The 18,210-nt window shown below is 46.9% G+C and overlaps 1 protein-coding gene across 7 annotated transcripts in view; it reads right to left on the bottom strand.

Annotated features, from left to right (window-relative positions):
* The window catches only part of IPO11 (importin 11), a 1,123,558-nt gene that overhangs the window by 762,369 nt on the left and 342,979 nt on the right, over nucleotides 1-18,210 (bottom strand). The gene's annotated exons all lie outside the window — the stretch shown is intronic.

Here is an 18,210-nt window from a genome sequence, read left to right as displayed (position 1 = left end):
ATGTGACTGATATGTTATAACCATCTTCTTACACAAGTGCTGCATTTTTTGCATACAATCCTGTTCTTCCCAACCTCACTGAAACCTGCATCTCATACACTCAGGATGAACGACCAGCAGATGACATATAATAGATCTGGCAATAAAATATACTTACAAATTGTAGCAAACTGGGGTCAAAAAATGATAAGAGAAAAGTCATTCTACACCCTACAAAAATATACTGTACATAAGAAACATACAATCATTTGGTTCATGTGGCAGCCGCTAGTGTCCGGCAGCGCACATAACAGAGGTGAGGAGCAGATTCGGCTTTTATTATACAGGATATACATATTTATGGATGCTTATGAAAACACACATGTTTTCCCGCTGTTTGGGGATAGTATCGGCTTCTATCGTCGCTTCATTGATGACGTGTTCTTGATTTGGACAGGTAGTGAGATGGCACTCCAGGAGATGCTGGAGTATCTAAACTGCCTTGATTCTCCGATTAGATTTACCATGGAATACAGTAGGGAGGAGATTAATTTTCTTGACGTAACCGTCTATGCCACAGAGACAGGGTATGGACACAGACTGTTCAGGAAGTCCACAGATCGCAACACTTTACTACATTTTGGAAGCCACCACCCAGGCTCGCTTAAACAGAATATGCCGATTTCACAGTTCCTGCGGGTACTCCGTAACAACTCAGTACCCGACACAGCAAGTAAACAACTTGAGGAGATGAAGTTGAGATTTTCCTCTAGGGGTTATAGTCAACAGACTATTGATAACTGCTTACATAAAGCTTTAAAGATCTTTTCATCAGGAAATGTGAAGAAACAATGCAGGCCACAGAATCATTTAGTGGTCACGACAACGTTCGACACTGCAGGTCCTGTTGTTCGACGAGCAGTTAAAAATCTCTAGCCGGTGGTTAAAAGTGATCCAGTCCTCTGCAAGCACTTACCAGCTAAGCCTTTGATCAGCTTCAGACGGGGGCGAAACTTAAAGGACATTCTTATGCAGCCGGATAGACCATTAAGATCAGAATCTGATTCTTGGCTATCGCTACAAAAGAAGGGATGTTACCGATGCGTGAATTGCACGACTTGCAGAAGCATGACCTCTGGTGAATATTTCCACCATCCACATACTGGACAGAAGATTAAGATCAGCCAGCGAGTGAGTTGTACCTCTGATTTTATTATCTACACACTTACGTGTCCTTGCTCCCTGATGTACGTGGCAAAACGGTTTGTCCATTCCGTGAGAGGATGGCGAACCATCGTTTATCCATCAGAACAGCATTGAATGTTGGACACTCAGATAAGCCTGTTGCTAGGCACTTTTTTGAGGCAAAACACACCTTGGCTTCATTGAAATGTATGATAATAGATCGGATAGCTCCTCTAAAAAGAGGTGGGGATAGAGCAAAATTATTGCTCCAACGTGAGGCATCATGGATCTATCGACTGGACACTATACGCCCCAGGGGCCTGAATGAGAGCATCCAATATGGTGTCTTCTTGGAATGAACTATATGCACTTTAGGCTACTGTTTAGATTTTTTTATATTTTATCTTTATCTTTATTTTTTCATTTACAAATATTTTTTTCATTTTTTTCTTTTTCTTTGCTTCCATAAGTGGACGGTCTGTGTTGATGCCCATTCTTTTTACTATAGTATATTCTTGATTATCTATTCATAATAGTATTTTGGGAATAACAGAATTTAAGACCATGTTCTAGTTCATGTGCTGTTGACCTACCGTGATCCATCCGTATGGATATGAGTCCACTGTCTTTGTCTATTAGTTTTGAGATTTTTGATAACCTGTACTGTACCAGCAAATATTTCTAGGATATTACTTCAGCTAAACTTGTTGTCCATATGATGTCAGATCTCCATGGAGACCGGACTACAGAGGGCTGGTAACAGACACAGGATTTTAGTGACGAGACCGTGCACTTCCGGTCACGTGTCCGGAACTTGCGTTCCAGACACCGGAAGTGAGGCGCGCAGTGGAACGCACGCCGCTTGTGCACCGCTGAGATCAGCGATTAACAGTGGACTCATGATCTAATCGGTATATATGGATCTAAAGTTTTTATTTCTATGTTGTATTCGTTTATGTGTTGTCTGTGTGTAATTCACTTGTCTGTTTTTGGATATGATTACTGGATATATTGTAATTGGTTAATTAGGGGGAGGGTCACTTGAGGGTTTATAAGGGGACCATTTACTAAGCTATATGATCTTGACAAAGGTTCCATCCGGGACCGAAACGTCGGTTACACCCCCTGTTTGATACCTTGCTGCTAATAAAGATAAGAATATCATGAAGACTGGTGAGTGCTCCTATTTACTGGATATATATATATATATATATATATATATATATATATATATATATATTATTATTATTATTATTTTTATATATTATTTATTTTAAATACAGGAAAACATTTCAACTTAGTTGAGATTTTGACTCTCAACCTCCACCCCTCCCAATAAAAAAAAAATAACAAAATAAAAAACCCACTGTTTTATTAAAGTGCAAAACACTTAGATTTACTGCTAAGGGGGTATCCAATTAGCCACGATATCGCTGTGTTGCAATAAATTATCGCAAGTGTGATACTTTGGTATCCTATTAGTGGGGATAAGTTAGCGGCAAAAAGTCTCCTTAGGGTGTATCACAGATTTTTCTTCACCATCTCTGAGCTGGGTATAAGCAGCGCAAAATCCCTATTTTAGGATAAAAATGTCAGGATTTGGGGGCTAATTCCAAGTTGATCGCAGCAGGTATTTTGTTAGCAGTTGGGCAAAACCAAGTGCACTACAGGATGGGGCAGATTTAACATGTGCAGAGAGAGTTAGATTTGGGTGTGGTGTGTTCAATCTGCAATCTAATTTGCAGTGTAAAAATAAAGCAGCCAGTATTTACCCTGCACAGAAACAAAATAACCCACCCAAATCTAATTCTTTCTGCACATGTTATATCTGCCTCCCCTGCACTGCACATGGTTTTGCCCAACTGCTAACAAAATTCCTGCTGTGATCAACTTGGAATTACCGCCTTGATTCTGAACCCCTGGGACAGCCCCTCTGAATGACTAATTAGACACTTTAGAAGTTTTAGTTTAATTTTAATTATCCAGTAATGACATGTCATTTTTGGGGACAAAAATGGAATGGAAATTGCGGTACAAGGTATGGGACAGGTATATTGGGGTGCTTTATGAGTGGGACAAGTGTTTTTAGGTTTGCAGGTGGGAGTAATTAGTCTCCCCTAGAATTATCCAAATATATACTTATACCCATTTATGCACCCCAAGTTTAATGACAGCACTTATTTTGCTGAAATTTTTTTGCTTTCTATCATTTTTCCACATTTAAAAAAAAAACTGCATATAACAGCCATTTGACCAAGTTTAATCACACCAAATAGTTTTATTATGGCCACTAATAGACTTCTATAAATGTATTCCTATGTTAGTTTGGCTTTTATGGGTGTACAGGCAGATTTCCCCACTTTCTCCTATACTTACTTTTGCCGGCTAGAATTATCGTGCGAATCCTGTTATTGCCATTTTGGGATAAGAAAGGTTCGATAAACAGAAGCGTGCAAGCTGCGATAACCCGATTTTTCAGGTGATAGGTGCGATAACTTTTGCCGATTTTGCGGACCACGTTATCATGGCTAATTGGATACCCCCCAAATGTTTAAATACATATTATTATAACAATAATAATACTTACAACAGCTCTAAATTAGGCCCCCTGTATTAACACTCAAGGGGGCCAATGTGAAGCGGGTCTCCTTTTCTGAGCAGCGCCCCCCTCACCCCAGTGAGTTTTTACTTCCACTGTGCGGCACCATCTTCCCTAAGAGATCATTGGGAATGTGGCACCACGGAGGAGGAAACCGCTCGCCAGCACAAGGTAAGTATACTCTGGGGGCAGGAAATGCGGTGCAGTGCCCTTCTGGACCCAGGTGTCGGTGTGCACTGCACACCCTCACCCATTATAAATATGACTGCCTCTATGAGTACAATGCAGACCAATGGTATTTTGTTAATATTGGAACATTTCTTCAATCATTTTTGTATTCTATGATGTCTGTGCACTAAGGTTCTATAAATATGAATGTACTGCATGTGAGCAGTGTCTCCATAATACATAGTAATAACTTAGGACTGAGAGTCATACACTTCTGAGAGCCTTTCTTAAACTAATTCTCTTTAATATCCTCCAATTTTGTTCAGACGCTCAAAAAACAAAATAAATACCAAGATGGACAGATGCAACAATTGTCATACATTATTTATTAAGTCCCTCAGTAAATACACAAGCCTTCAAGGACTTCTTTATCTCCAGAATGTTCCAATTTTCCTGTTTTCTTGTTCAATAGCAGATACTTACAGTATGTGCTATTATGCAGCATTATATTCCCAAATACACTATATCTAAAATGCTAACAGCTTTAGGAAATACAAATAAAAGCAGAGTGGACAGTCTACACAGTATATACTAAGGAAATTTACTAATTTAATGAAAACAGAAAAGACATTAAGCTGAAACCATAAATCTCTTCTAAAGTAATTTAAAATCAGGACAAATACACCCTCTACCCTTGTTCTTTCTGATCGACCAGACAACACATCTTTTGCTCATTCGCAATTAGGATTGTTCAATGGAAATCAGATCAGTTGAGGAGGTATGTAATAAAGAAGCCTGAAAAAATAAGAATTTACTCACCGGTAATTCTATTTCTCGTAGTCCGTAGTGGATGCTGGGGACTCCGTAAGGACCATGGGGAATAGACGGCTCCGCAGGAGACTGGGCACATCTAAAGAAAGATTTAGGACTATCTGGTGTGCACTGGCTCCTCCCCCTATGACCCTCCTCCAAGCCTCAGTTAGGACACTGTGCCCGGAAGAGCTGACACAATAAGGAAGGATTTTGAATCCCGGGTAAGACTCATACCAGCCACACCAATCACACCGTATAACTCGTGATAGGAACCCCGGTTAACAGTATGATAACAACGGAGCCTCTGAACAGATGGCTCGCAATAACAACCCGATTTGTGTAACAATAACTATTTACAAGTATTGCAGACAATCCGCACTTGGGATGGGCGCCCAGCATCCACTACGGACTACGAGAAATAGAATTACCGGTGAGTAAATTCTTATTTTCTCTGACGTCCTAGTGGATGCTGGGGACTCCGTAAGGACCATGGGGATTATACCAACGCTCCCAAACGGGCGGGAGAGTGCGGATGACTCTGCAACACCGAATGAGAGAACTCCAGGTCCTCCTCAGCCAGGGTATCAAATTTGTAGAATTTTGCAAACGTGTTTGCCCCTGACCAAGTAACAGCTCGGCAAAGTTGTAAAGCCGAGACCCCTCGGGCAGCCGCCCAAGATGAGCCCACCTTCCTTGTGGAATGGGCTTTTACAGATTTAGGCTGCGGTAGTCCCACCGCAGAATGCGCCAGCTGAATAGTGCTACAAATCCAGCGCGCGATAGTCTGTTTAGAAGCAAGAGCACCCAGTTTGTTGGGTGCATACAGGATAAACAGCGAGTCAGTTTTCCTGACTCCAGCCATCCTGGAAACATAAATTTTCAGGGCCCTGACTACGTCCAGTAACTTGGAATCCTCCAAGTTCCTAGTAGCCGCAGGCACCACAATAGGCTGGTTCAAGTGAAACGCTGATACCACCTTCGGGAGAAACTGAGGACGAGTCCTCCACTCTGCCCTATCCATATGGTAAATCAGATAAGGGCTTTTATATGACAAAGCCGCCAATTCTGAAACACGCCTGGCCGAAGCCAGGGCCAACAGCATGACCACTTTCCACGTGAGATATTTCAAATCCACAGTCTTAAGTGGTTCAAACCAATGTGATTTCAGGAACTCCAAAACCACATTGAGATCCCAAGGTGCCACTGGGGGCACAAAAGGAGGCTGAATATGCAGAACTCCTTTGACAAAAATCTGAACTTCAGGCAGTGAAGCCAGTTCTTTCTGGAAGAAAATCGACAGGGCCGAAATCTGGACCTTAATGGACCCCAATTTGAGGCCCAACGTCACCCCTGCTTGCAGGAAATGCAGGAATCGACCCAGTTGAAATTCCTCCGCTGGGGCCTTCCTGGCCTCACACCAAGCAACATATTTCCGCCAAATGCGGTGATAATGTTTTGCGGTGACATCCTTCCTGGCTTTGATCAGGGTAGGGATGACTTCCTCCGGAATGCCCTTTTCCTTCAGGATCCGGTGTTCAACCGCCATGCCGTCAAACGTAGCCGCGGTAAGTCTTGGAACAGACAGGGCCCCTGCTGCAGCAGGTCTTGTCTGAGCGGCAGAGGCCAAGGGTCCTCTGAAAGCATCTCTTGAAGTTCCGGGTACCAAGCTCTTCTTGGCCAGTCCGGAACCACGAGTATAGTTTTCACTCCTCGCCTTCGTATTATTCTCAGTACCTTGGGAATGAGAGGCAGAGTAGGAAACACATAAACCGACTGGTACACCCACGGTGTTACTAGAGCGTCCACAGCGATCGCCTGAGGGTCCCTTGACCTGGCGCAATATCTTTTTAGCTTTTTGTTGAGGCGGGACGCCATCATGTCCACCTGTGGTCTTTCCCAACGGTTTACCAGCATTTGGAAGACTTCTGGATGAAGTCCCCATTCTCCCGGGTGGAGGTCGTGCCTGCTGAGGAAGTCTGCTTCCCAGTTGTCCACTCCCGGAATGAACACTGCTGTCAGTGCTAACACATGATTTTCCGCCCATCGGAGAATCTTTGTGGCTTCTGCCATTGCCCTCCTGCTTCTTGTGCCGCCCTGTCTGTTTACATGGGCGACCGCCGTGATGTTGTCTGATTGGATCAGTACCGGTTGTTTCTGAAGCAGGGGCCTTGCTTGGCTTAGGGCATTGTAAATGGCCCTTAGCTCCAGAATATTTATGTGAAGCGAAATCTCCTTATTTGACCACAGTCCTTGGAAATTTCTTCCCTGTGTGACTGCACCCCAGCCCCGAAGGCTGGCATCCGTGGTCACCAGGACCCAGTCCTGTATTCCGAATCTGCGGCCCTCTAGTAGATGAGCCCTCTGCAGCCACCACAGCAGCGACACCCTGGTCCTTGCCGACAGGGTTATCCGCTGTTGCATCTGGAGATGGGACCCGGACCATTTGTCCAACAGGTCCCACTGGAAAGTCCTTGCGTGAAACCTTCCAAATGGAATTGCTTCGTACGAAGCTACCATTTTTCCCAGGACTCGTGTGCATTGATGTACCGACACCTGTCCCGGTTTTAGGAGGTCTCTGACTAGAGATGACAACTCCTCGGCTTTTTCCACTGGAAGAAACACTTTTTTCTGGTCTGTGTCCAGAATCATTCCCAGGAACAGAAGACGTGTCGTCGGGACCAGCAGTGACTTTGGAATATTGAGAATCCAGCCATGCTGTTGTAGCACTTCCCGAGGAAGTGCTACCCCCACTACCAACTGTTCCTTGGACCTCGCCTTTATCAGGAGATCGTCCAAGTACGGGATAATTAAAACTCCCTTCTTGCGAAGGAGTATCATAATTTCGGCCATTACCTTGGTAAAGACCCTCGGTGCCGTGGATAACCCAAACGGCAGCGTCTGGAACTGATAGTGACAGTCCTGTACCACAAATCTGAGGTACTCCTGGTGAGGAGGGTAAATGGGGACATGCAGGTAGGCATCCTTGATGTCCAGAGAGACCATGTAATCCCCCTCGTCCAGGCTCGCAATAACCGCCCTGAGCGATTCCATCTTGAACTTGAACTTTCTGATATACGTGTTCAAGGATTTTAAATTTAAGATGGGTCTCACCGAACCGTCCGGTTTCGGTACCACAAACATTGTGGAATAGTAACCCTTTCCTTGCTGAAGGAGGGGTACCTTGACAATCACTTGCTGTGAATACAGTTTTTGGATAGCCACCAACACTGCCTCCCTGGCAGAGGGAGTTGCTGGTAAGGCAGATTTTAGAAAACGGCGGGGGGGGGACGTCTCGAATTCCAGCCTGTACCCCTGAGATACTACTTGAAGGATCCAGGGATCCACCTGTGAGAGAGCCCACTGTGTGCTGAAATTTCTGAGACGGGCCCCCACCGTACCCGGGTCCGCCTGTGAAGCCCCAGCGTCATGCTGTGGACTTACCGGACGCGGGGGAGGACTTTTGCTCTTGGGAACTGGCTGTATGCTGCAGCTTTTTCCCTCTACCTTTGCCTCTCGGCAGAAAGGATGCGCCTCGAACCCTCTTGTGATTATGGGGCCGAAAGGACTGTACTTGATAATACGGTGCTTTCTTTTGCTGTGGGGTAGCCTTTTATATGCTCTACTGTCAGCAAAATATTGTCCCTATCCAGGGTATCAATATTATCCGACAGGGAATCTGACCACGCAGCAGCAGCACTGCACATCCATGCTGATGCAATCGCTGGTCGCAATATAATGCCCGTGTGTGTATATATAGCTTTTAGGGTAGCCTCCTGCTTTCTATCAGCAGGATCCTTTAGGGCGGCCGTATCCTGAGACGGTAGTGCCACCTGTTTTGATAAACGTGTAAGCGCTTTATCTACCCTAGGGGATGTTTCCCAACGTGACCTATCCTCTGGCGGGAAAGGGTACGCTGCCAATAACCGTTTAGAAATTATCAATTTCTCATCGGGGGAAGTCCAGGCTTCCTCACACACATCATTTAATTCCTCAGATGCAGGAAAAAATAAGAATTTACTTACCGATAATTCTATTTCTCATAGTCCGTAGTGGATGCTGGGAACTCCGTAAGGACCATGGGGATTAGCGGCTCCGCAGGAGACTGGGCACAAAAGTAAAAGCTTTAGGACTACCTGGTGTGCACTGGCTCCTCCCCCTATGACCCTCCTCCAAGCCTCAGTTAGGATACTGTGCCCGGACGAGCGTACACAATAAGGAAGGATTTTGAATCCCGGGTAAGACTCATACCAGTCACACCAATCACACCGTACAACCTGTGATCTGAACCCAGTTAACAGCATGATAACAGAGGAGCCTCTTAAAGATGGCTCACAACAATAATAACCCGATTTTTGTAACAATAACTATGTACAAGTATTGCAGACAATCCGCACTTGGGATGGGCGCCCAGCATCCACTACGGACTATGAGAAATAGAATTATCGGTAAGTAAATTCTTATTTTCTCTGACGTCCTAGTGGATGCTGGGAACTCCGTAAGGACCATGGGGATTATACCAAAGCTCCCAAACGGGCGGGAGAGTGCGGATGACTCTGCAGCACCGAATGAGAGAACTCCAGGTCCTCCTCAGCCAGGGTATCAAATTTGTAGAATTTAGCAAACGTGTTTGCCCCTGACCAAGTAGCTGCTCGGCAAAGTTGTAAAGCCGAGACCCCTCGGGCAGCCGCCCAAGATGAGCCCACCTTCCTTGTGGAATGGGCTTTTACAGATTTAGGCTGTGGCAGGCCTGCCACAGAATGTGCAAGCTGAATTGTACTACAAATCCAACGAGCAATAGTCTGCTTAGAAGCAGGAGCACCCAGCTTATTGGGTGCATACAGGATAAACAGCGAGTCAGATTTCCTGACTCCAGCCGTCCTGGAAACATATATTTTCAGGGCCCTGACTACGTCCAGCAACTTGGAGTCCTCCAAGTCCCTAGTAGCCGCAGGCACCACAATAGGCTGGTTCAAGTGAAATGCTGAAACCACCTTAGGGCGAAATTGAGGACGAGTCCTCAATTCTGCCCTGTCCGTATGAAAAATTAGGTAAGGGCTTTTATAGGATAAAGCCGCCAATTCTGAGACACGCCTGGCTGAAGCCAGGGCTAACAACATTACCACTTTCCAAGTGAGATATTTTAAGTCCACAGTGGAGAGTGGTTCAAACCAATGTGATTTTAGGAACCCCAAAACTACATTGAGATCCCAAGGTGCCACTGGAGGCACAAAAGGAGGATGTATATGCAGTACCCCCTTGACAAACGTCTGAACTTCAGGAACTGAAGCCAGTTCTTTCTGCAAGAAAATCGACAGGGCCGAAATTTGAACCTTAATGGACCCTAATTTTAGGCCCATAGACAGTCCTGTTTGCAGGAAATGTAGGAAACGACCCAGTTGAAATTCCTCTGTAGGGGCCTTCCTGGCCTCGCACCACGCAACATATTTACGCCAAATCCGGTGATAATGTTGCACGGTTACATCCTTCCTGGCTTTGATCAGGGTAGGGATGACTTCATCCGGAATGCCTTTTTCCTTCAGGATCCGGCGTTCAACCGCCAAGCCGTCAAACGCAGCCGCGGTAAGTCTTGGAACAGACGGGGTCCCTGCTGAAGCAGGTCCTTTCTTAGAGGTAGAGGCCACGGGTCCTCTGTGAGCATCTCTTGAAGTTCCGGGTACCAAGTCCTTCTTGGCCAATCCGGAGCCACGAGTATAGTCCTTACTCCTCTCCTTCTTATGATCCTCAGTACCTTGGGTATGAGAGGCAGAGGAGGGAACACATACACTGACTGGTACACCCACGGTGTTACCAGAGCGTCCACAGCTATTGCCTGAGGGTCCCTTGACCTGGCGCAATACCTGTCCAGTTTTTAGTTGAGGCGGGACGCCATCATGTCCACCTTTGGTTTTTCCCAACGGTTCACAATCATGTGGAAGACTTCTGGGTGAAGTCCCCACTCCCCCGGATGGAGGTCGTGTCTGCTGAGGAAGTCTGCTTCCCAGTTGTCCACTCCCGGAATGAACACTGCTGACAGTGCTATCACATGATTTTCCGCCCAGCGAAGAATCCTTGCAACTTCTGTCATTGCCCTTCTGCTTCTTGTGCCGCCCTGTCTGTTTACGTGGGCGACTGCCGTGATGTTGTCTGACTGGATCAGCACCGGCTGACCTTGAAGCAGAGGTCTTGCTAGGCTTAGAGCATTGTAGATGGCCCTTAGCTCCAGGATATTTATGTGAAGTGATGTCTCCAGGCTTGACCACAAGCCCTGGAACTTTCGTCCCTGTGTGACTGCTCCCCAGCCTCTCAGGCTGGCATCCGTGGTCACCAGGACCCAGTCCTGAATGCCGAATCTGCGGCCCTCTAGAAGATGAGCACTCTGCAACCACCACAGGAGAGACACCCTTGTCCTTGGTGACAAGATTATCCGCTGATGCATCTGAAGATGCGACCCGGACCATTTGTCTAGCAGATCCCACTGGAAGGTTCTTGCGTGGAATCTGCCGAATGGGATTGCTTCGTAAGAAGCCACCATCTTTCCCAGGACCCTTGTGCATTGATGCACTGAGACTTGGCCTGGTTTTAGGAGATTTCTGACTAGTTCGGATAACTCCCCGGCTTTCTCCTCCGGGAGAAACACCTTTTTCTGGACTGTGTCCAGGATCATCCCTAGGAATAGGAGTCGGGTAGTCGGGATCAGCTGAGATTTTGGAATATTGAGAATCCAACCGTGCTGGCGCAGCACTATCTGAGATAGTGCTACCCCGACTTCCAACTGTTCCCTGGATCTTGCCCTTATCAGGAGATCGTCCAAGTAAGGGATAACTAAAACTCCCTTCCTTCGAAGGAGTATCATCATTTCGGCCATTACCTTGGTCAAGACCCGGGGTGCCGTGGACAATCCAAACGGCAGCGTCTGAAACTGATAGTGACAGTTCTGTATCTTGAATTTGAACCTTTGTATGTAAGTGTTCAAGGATTTTAGGTTTAAATTTGGTCTCACCGAGCCGTCCGGCTTCGGTACCACAAATAGTGTGGAATAGTACCCCTTTTCCTGTTGTAGGAGGGGTACCTTGATTATCACCTGCTGGGAATACAGCTTGTGAATGGCATCCAATACTGCCTCCCTGTCTGAGGGAGACGACGGTAAAGCAGACTTTAGAAAACGGCGAGGGGGAGACGTCTCGAATTCCAATTTGTACCCCTGAGACACCACTTGAAGGATCCAGGGGTCCACTTGCGAGTGGGCCCACTGCGCACTGAACTTCTTGAGACGGGCCCCCACCGTGTCTGCTTGTAAAGCCCCAGCGTCATGCTGAGGACTTTGCGGAGGTGGGAGAGGGCTTTTGTTCCAGGGAACTGGCTGTTTGTTGCAGCCTTTTTTCTCTCCCTCTGCCACGGGGCATAAATGAGGCGCCTTTTGCCCGCTTGCCCTTATGGGGCCGAAAGGACTGCGCCTGATAATACGGCGTCTTCTTAGGTTGAGAAGCTACCTGGGGTAAAAAATGTGGATTTTCCAGCAGTTGCCGTGGCTACCAGGTCTGATAGACCTACCCCAAATAACTCCTCCCCCTTATAAGGCAATACTTCCATGTGCCTTTTAGAATCCGCATCACCTGACCACTGCCGCGTCCATAAACCTCTTCTAGCAGAAATGGACAGCGCGCTAACTCTTGATGCCAGTCGGCAAATATCCCTCTGTGCATCACGCATATATAGAAATGCATCCTTCAAATGCTCTATAGTCAGTAATATACTGTCCCTATCTAGGGTATCAATATTTTCAGTCAGGGAATCCGACCACGCCAGGCCCGCACTGCACATCCAGGCTGAGGCGATTGCTGGTCGCAGTATAACACCCGTGTGAGAGTATATACATTTTAGGATATTCTCCAGCTTTCTATCGGCAGGTTCCTTTAGGGCGGCCGTATCAGGAGAAGGTAGTGCTACCTGTTTTGACAAACGTGTGAGCGCTTTATCCACCCTAGGGGGTGTTTCCCAACGTGCCCTATCCTCTGGCGAGAAAGGGTACGATGCCAATAACCTTTTAGGAATTATCAGTTTTTTATCGGGGGAAACCCACGCCTCATCACACACTTCATTTAATTCCTCGGATACAGGAAAAACTACAGGCAGTTTTTTCTCACCAAACATAATACCCTTTTTAGTGGTACTTGTATTATCAGAGATATGCAATACATTTTTAATTGCTTCAATCATGTAACGTGTGGCCCTAGTGGAAGTCACGTTTGTCTCATCATCGTCGACACTGGAGCCAGTATCCGTGTCTGTGTCTGCCATTTGAGGTAACGGGCGTTTTAAAGCCCCTGATGGCGTTTGAGACCCTTGGACAGGCACAAGCTGAGTAGCCGGCTGTCTCATGTCGTCAACTGTCTGTCGTAACGAGCTGACACTGTCACGCAATTCCTTCCATAAGCTCATCCACTCAGGTGTCGACTCCCCAGGGGGTGACAACTGTATAATAGGCAATTGCTCCGCCTCCATCTCATTTTCCTCCTCAAACATGTCGACACAATCGTACCGACACACCGCACACACACAGGGAATGCTCTTATAGAGGACAGGACCCCACTAGCCCTTTGGGGAGACAGAGGGAGAGTATGCCAGCACACACCAGAGCGCTATATATAAACAGGAATACCACTATAAAATGTGCTTTTCCCTTTATAGCTGCTGTTAGTATCAAAACTGCGCCAAATTAGTGCCCCCCCTCTCTTTTTTACCCTTTTCTGTAGTGCAGGACTGCAGGGTAGAGTCAGGGAGACGTCCTTCCAGCGGAGCTGTGATGGAAAATGGCGCCTGTGTGCTGAAGAGATAGGCTCCGCCCCCTTCTCGCCGGCCTTTTCTCCCGCTTTTTTGTAAGTTCTGGCAGGGGTTAAAATACATCCATATAGCCCTGGGGGTTATATGTGGTGTATTTATTAGAGATGAGCGCCTGAAATTTTTCGGGTTTTGTGTTTTGGTTTTGGGTTCGGTTCCGCGGCCGTGTTTTGGGTTCGAACGCGTTTTGGCAAAACCTCACCGAATTTTTTTTGTCGGATTCGGGTGTGTTTTGGATTCGGGTGTTTTTTTCCAAAAACACTAAAAAACAGCTTAAATCATAGAATTTGGGGGTCATTTTGATCCCAAAGTATTATTAACCTCAAAAACCATAATTTACACTCATTTTCAGTCTATTCTGAATACCTCACACCTCACAATATTATTTTTAGTCCTAAAATTTGCACCGAGGTCGCTGTGTAAGATAAGCGACCCTAGTGGCCGACACAAACACCGGGCCCATCTAGGAGTGGCACTGCAGTGTCACGCAGGATGTCCCTTCCAAAAAACCCTCCCCAAACAGCACATGACGCAAAGAAAAAAAGAGGCGCAATGAGGTAGCTGTGTGAGTAAGATTAGCGACCCTAGTGGCCGACACAAACACCGGGCCCATCTAGGAGTGGCACTGCAGTGTCACGCAGGATGGCCCTTCCAAAAAACCCTCCCCAAACAGCACATGACGCAAAGAAAAAAAGAGGCGCAATGAGGTAGCTGTGTGAGTAAGATTAGCGACCCTAGTGGCCGACACAAACACCGGGCCCATCTAGGAGTGGCACTGCAGTGTCACGCAGGATGTCCCTTCCAAAAAACCCTCCCCAATCAGCACATGATGCAAAGAAAAAGAAAAGAAAAAAGAGGTGCAAGATGGAATTGTCCTTGGGCCCTCCCACCCACCCTTATGTTGTATAAACAAAACAGGACATGCACACTTTAACCAACCCATCATTTCAGTGACAGGGTCTGCCACACGACTGTGACTGATATGACGGGTTGGTTTGGACCCCCCCCAAAAAAGAAGCAATTAATCTCTCCTTGCACAAACTGGCTCTACAGAGGCAAGATGTCCACCTCATCTTCACCCTCCGATATATCACCGTGTACATCCCCCTCCTCACAGATTATCAATTCGTCCCCACTGGAATCCACCATCTCAGCTCCCTGTGTACTTTGTGGAGGCAATTGCTGCTGGTCAATGTCTCCGCGGAGGAATTGATTATAATTCATTTTAATGAACATCATCTTCTCCACATTTTCTGGATGTAACCTCGTACGCCGATTGCTGACAAGGTGAGCGGCGGCACTAAACACTCTTTCGGAGTACACACTTGTGGGAGGGCAACTTAGGTAGAATAAAGCCAGTTTGTGCAAGGGCCTCCAAATTGCCTCTTTTTCCTGCCAGTATAAGTACGGACTGTGTGACGTGCCTACTTGGATGCGGTCACTCATATAATCCTCCACCATTCTATCAATGTTGAGAGAATCATATGCAGTGACAGTAGACGACATGTCCGTAATCGTTGTCAGGTCCTTCAGTCCGGACCAGATGTCAGCATCAGCAGTCGCTCCAGACTGCCCTGCATCACCGCCAGCGGGTGGGCTCGGAATTCTGAGCCTTTTCCTCGCACCCCCAGTTGCGGGAGAATGTGAAGGAGGAGATGTTGACAGGTCGCGTTCCGCTTGACTTGACAATTTTGTCACCAGCAGGTCTTTCAACCCCAGCAGACCTGTGTCTGCCGGAAAGAGAGATCCAAGGTAGGCTTTAAATCTAGGATCGAGCACGGTGGCCAAAATGTAGTGCTCTGATTTCAACAGATTGACCACCCGTGAATCCTTGTTAAGCGAATTAAGGGCTGCATCCACAAGTCCCACATGCCTAGCGGAATCGCTCCGTGTTAGCTCCTCCTTCAATGCCTCCAGCTTCTTCTGCAAAAGCCTGATGAGGGGAATGACCTGACTCAGGCTGGCAGTGTCTGAACTGACTTCACGTGTGGCAAGTTCAAAGGGCATCAGAACCTTGCACAACGTTGAAATCATTCTCCACTGCACTTGAGACAGGTGCATTCCACCTACTATATCGTGCTCAATTGTATAGGCTTGAATGGCCTTTTGCTGCTCCTCCAACCTCTGAAGCATATAGAGGGTTGAATTCCACCTCGTTACCACTTCTTGCTTCAGATGATGGCAGGGCAGGTTCAGTAGTTTTTGGTGGTGCTCCAGTCTTCTGTACGTGGTGCCTGTACGCCGAAAGTGTCCCGCAATTTTTCTGGCCACCGACAGCATCTCTTGCACGCCCCTGTCGTTTTTTAAAAAATTCTGCACCACCAAATTCAAGGTATGTGCAAAACATGGGACGTGCTGGAATTGGCCCAGATTTAATGCACACACAATATTGCTGGCGTTGTCCGATGCCACAAATCCACAGGAGAGTCCAATTGGGGTAAGCCATTCCGCGATGATCTTCCTCAGTTGCCGTAAGAGGTTTTCAGCTGTGTGCGTATTCTGGAAAGCGGTGATACAAAGCGTAGCCTGCCTAGGAAAGAGTTGGCGTTTGCGAGATGCTGCTACTGGTGCCGCCGCTGCTGTTCTTGCGGCGGGAGTCCATACATCTACCCAGTGGGCTGTCACAGTCATATAGTCCTGACCCTGCCCTGCTCCACTTGTCCACATGTCCGTGGTTAAGTGGACATTGGGTACAACTGCATTTTTTAGGACACTGGTGAGTCTTTTTCTGACGTCCGTGTACATTCTCGGTATCGCCTGCCTAGAGAAGTGGAACCTAGATGGTATTTGGTAACGGGGGCACACTGCCTCAATAAATTGTCTAGTTCCCTGTGAACTAACGGCGGATACCGGACGCACGTCTAACACCAAAATAGTTGTCAAGGACTCAGTTATCCGCTTTGCAGTAGGATGACTGCTGTGATATTTCATCTTCCTCGCAAAGGACTGTTGAACAGTCAATTGCTTACTGGAAGTAGTACAAGTGGGCTTACGACTTCCCCTCTGGGATGACCATCGACTCCCAGCGGCAACAACAGCAGCGCCAGCAGCAGTAGGCGTTACACGCAAGGATGCATCGGAGGAATCCCAGGCAGGAGAGGACTCGTCAGAATTGCCAGTGACATGGCCTGCAGGACTATTGGCATTCCTGGGGAAGGAGGAAATTGACACTGAGGGAGTTGGTGGGGTGGTTTGCGTGAGCTTGGTTACAAGAGGAAGGGATTTACTGGTCAGTGGACTGCTTCCGCTGTCACCCAAAGTTTTTGAACTTGTCACTGACTTATTATGAATGCGCTGCAGGTGACGTATAAGGGAGGATGTTCCGAGGTGGTTAACGTCCTTACCCCTACTTATTACAGCTTGACAAAGGGAACACACGGCTTGACACCTGTTGTCCGCATTTCTGGTGAAATACCTCCACACCGAAGAGCTGATTTTTTTGGTATTTTCACCTGGCATGTCAACGGCCATATTCCTCCCACGGACAACAGGTGTCTCCCCGGGTGCCTGACTTAAACAAACCACCTTACCATCAGAATCCTCCTGGTCAATTTCCTCCCCAGCGCCAGCAACACCCATATCCTCCTCATCCTGGTGTACTTCAACACTGACATCTTCAATCTGACTATCAGGAACTGGACTGCGGGTGCTCCTTCCAGCACTTGCAGGGGGCGTGCAAATGGTGGAAGGCGCATGCTCTTCACGTCCAGTGTTGGGAAGGTCAGGCATCGCAACCGACACAATTGGACTCTCCTTGTGGATTTGGGATTTCAAAGAACGCACAGTTCTTTGCGGTGCTTTTGCCAGCTTGAGTCTTTTCAGTTTTCTAGCGAGAGGCTGAGTGCTTCCATCCTCATGTGAAGCTGAACCACTAGCCATGAACATAGGCCAGGGCCTCAGCCGTTCCTTGCCACTCCGTGTGGTAAATGGCATATTGGCAAGTTTACGCTTCTCCTCCGACAATTTTATTTTAGGTTTTGGAGTCCTTTTTTTACTGATATTTGGTGTTTTGGTTTTGACATGCTCTGTACTATGCCATTGGGCATCGGCCTTGGCAGACGACGTTGCTGGCATTTCATCGTCTCGGCCATGACTAGTGGCAGCAGCTTCAGCACGAGGTGGAAGTGGATCTTGATCTTTCCCTAATTTTGGAACCTCAACATTTTTGTTCTCCATATTTTAATAGGCACAACTAAAAGGCACCTCAGGTAAACAATGGAGATGGATGGATTGGATACTAGTATACAATTATGGACGGGCTGCCGAGTGCCGACACAGAGGTAGCCACAGCCGTGAACTACCGCACTGTACTGTGTCTGCTGCTAATATATAGACTGGTTGATAAAGAGATAGTATACTCGTAACTAGTATGTATGTATAAAGAAAGAAAAAAAACCACGGTTAGGTGGTATATACAATTATGGACGGGCTGCCGAGTGCCGACACAGAGGTAGCCACAGCCGTGAACTACCGCACTGTACTGTGTCTGCTGCTAATATATAGACTGGTTGATAAAGAGATAGTATACTCGTAACTAGTATGTATGTATAAAGAAAGAAAAAAAAACCACGGTTAGGTGGTATATACAATTATGGACGGGCTGCCGAGTGCCGACACAGAGGTAGCCA

The sequence above is a fragment of the Pseudophryne corroboree genome, chromosome 1 (genome assembly GCF_028390025.1).
Source record: "Pseudophryne corroboree isolate aPseCor3 chromosome 1, aPseCor3.hap2, whole genome shotgun sequence".
Taxonomy (NCBI): domain Eukaryota; kingdom Metazoa; phylum Chordata; class Amphibia; order Anura; family Myobatrachidae; genus Pseudophryne; species Pseudophryne corroboree.
This window is presented reverse-complemented; position numbering and strand designations above follow the sequence as displayed.